At 34.3% G+C, this 2,072-nt stretch overlaps 1 pseudogene; it reads left to right on the top strand.

Annotated features, from left to right (window-relative positions):
* The first annotated feature begins 711 nt into the window (after positions 1 to 711).
* LOC138812359 (U6 spliceosomal RNA) lies at positions 712 to 808 on the top strand (annotated as a pseudogene).
* Positions 809 to 2,072: the final 1,264 nt, after the last annotated feature.

Genomic DNA, 2,072 nt, shown 5'->3' on the forward strand with positions numbered 1-2,072 from the left:
TGAAAATATTTGGTGATAAAAAGGCAGTAGTGTAAGTTCCTGCCAGGAACTTACAGACAGGCCAGGACATTAAGTAATCATGCATACGAACAATTTTTTCACTTCTTGGCTTTAGCTACTTTTAAATGGAAGGTATAATAAACAATTATATTTTGATAAAATACCTTCTCGTCTGAACAGTTCTGTTTGAACTGTTCATCTCTCTATGATCCCTTGTAACCAAGATTAGTTTTGTTCTAGTAAGAAAATCTTTGCTGTCAGGGTAAGGTATTCTGGTTGTTCTGTTCCCACATGGAAGAAGGGTAAAGGCTCAGGTAGACATTTGTTCCAGTAACACCTCATTTGGGAAAATGTCAGCTGAAGAAGTTTAGAAGTAGCTCTTAAGCAACGCTTAGTTTGAATCCATTAGGTCCACAAAGCTGGATAAATAAATACTTGAAAAAGCCATCACCTTTGGACCTAATTATAAATAATAGAGAGTATGATCAAATTCCAAATAAAAAGACTTAAGATATTCATTGGCAAAAAAAGTTTGCAAATGTGAGCAATCGACTGATCAATATAATTTTTTCCAATATTCACAGAATTTTAGGGAAATAAGATCGATAGCATTGTTAGGAACAATAAGGTTTCCTTGTTACAAGTAGGCACCCATAGATATAAGCCTGTATAAAGATTGCAGCATTAACTATTAAATTTAGAGGATACTACATGCTTCAGCAGCACGTATACTCAAACTACAATACAGAGATTAACATGGCACTTGCACAAGGATAATATGAAAATTTGAGAAGAATTCCATAATTTTCATTCTTCAGATGCAAGAAATGAAAAAAAAGTGATTAAAAAGTTGATTACAAAATTACAAGTGTAACAATACACGTAATTCATATAATTAAATTTAGTTTGACATCAGTGTATTAAATCACCTCAGAAAGGCATTTACATAGCATAAACTTTACAAAACTTTTCAAATTAAACAACATTGTCATTTTATCCCAAAGAAAAATAATATTAAGACCTAGAAAAAAAGGAATCAAACTGTTTCTTTATGGAATACAATCGGAAAGGACACATTAATGAACGTATATATTATAAAATAATATAGAATTCAATGTATATCTAGGAGAAAATAAATTGTGAACATTATGCAAACATAGAATATAGAATATTTTAAAATATACTTTTTCAGACAAGCACCAGAAATATTTTAGTTTCTGTACTACTCATTTCAACAGGTAAATTAAAATTATTTCTTATTAAAAAATCACAAACTCTGAAGAAATTATTATACATGTTTACAAAATCTATTGAATACATTTTTCCATCCAAGGCAGGCAATTCACTTGGAAGAATTCCGCAGAATCCATGAATTTTTACAGTAAAATATTGGTGCTGCCGGGCACTGGTGGTTCATGCCTATAATCCTAGCTAAACAGGAGACTGAGATCTGAGGATCATGGTTCAAAGCCAGCCTGGGAAGGAAAGTCTGTGGTACTCTTATCTCAAATAAACCACTAGAAAACTGGAAGTGGAGCTGTGTCTCAAGTGGTAGAGGGCTCACCTTGAGCTGAAGATCACAGGGATAGCTCCAGGCGCAGAGTTCAAGCCCCATGACCGACCAAAAGGAAAGATATTGCTCTTATTTGGATTGTGAAAATATTTTGTAGGGACACAAAAGATGAACTTGCATTTTTGAAATTTAAGAAACTTAATCCGACCATTAGGACTTCGGTGAACAATTTGTACAGCCTTTTACAACTTCATAGAGGTAGTGATACATACTTATGCTTTTGGCAATGTCAAATAGAGTTTCTTCTATGTTGTTCTTCAGGCCTGGATTTATATAATGGTTCAACAGAAGGCGATCCAGCGTATCTTTGCTATCTCAATTCTCAACAGCAAGATATAAGGGTGTCAAGAGTCCTTTAGTTTGGGGAAGTGTTACTGTGGCTCAAGCGGTAGAGCACTCCCCTTTAGCTGAAGAGCACAGGGACAGCACCCAAGCCCAGAGCTCAAGCCCCATGACCCACCAAAAAAAAAAATCACAACAACAACAAAAATCAAACAAA

Source organism: Dipodomys merriami, unplaced genomic scaffold (genome assembly GCF_024711535.1).
Source record: "Dipodomys merriami isolate MVZ:Mamm:240054 unplaced genomic scaffold, mDipMer1.0.p SCAF_567, whole genome shotgun sequence".
NCBI classification, from domain to species: domain Eukaryota; kingdom Metazoa; phylum Chordata; class Mammalia; order Rodentia; family Heteromyidae; genus Dipodomys; species Dipodomys merriami.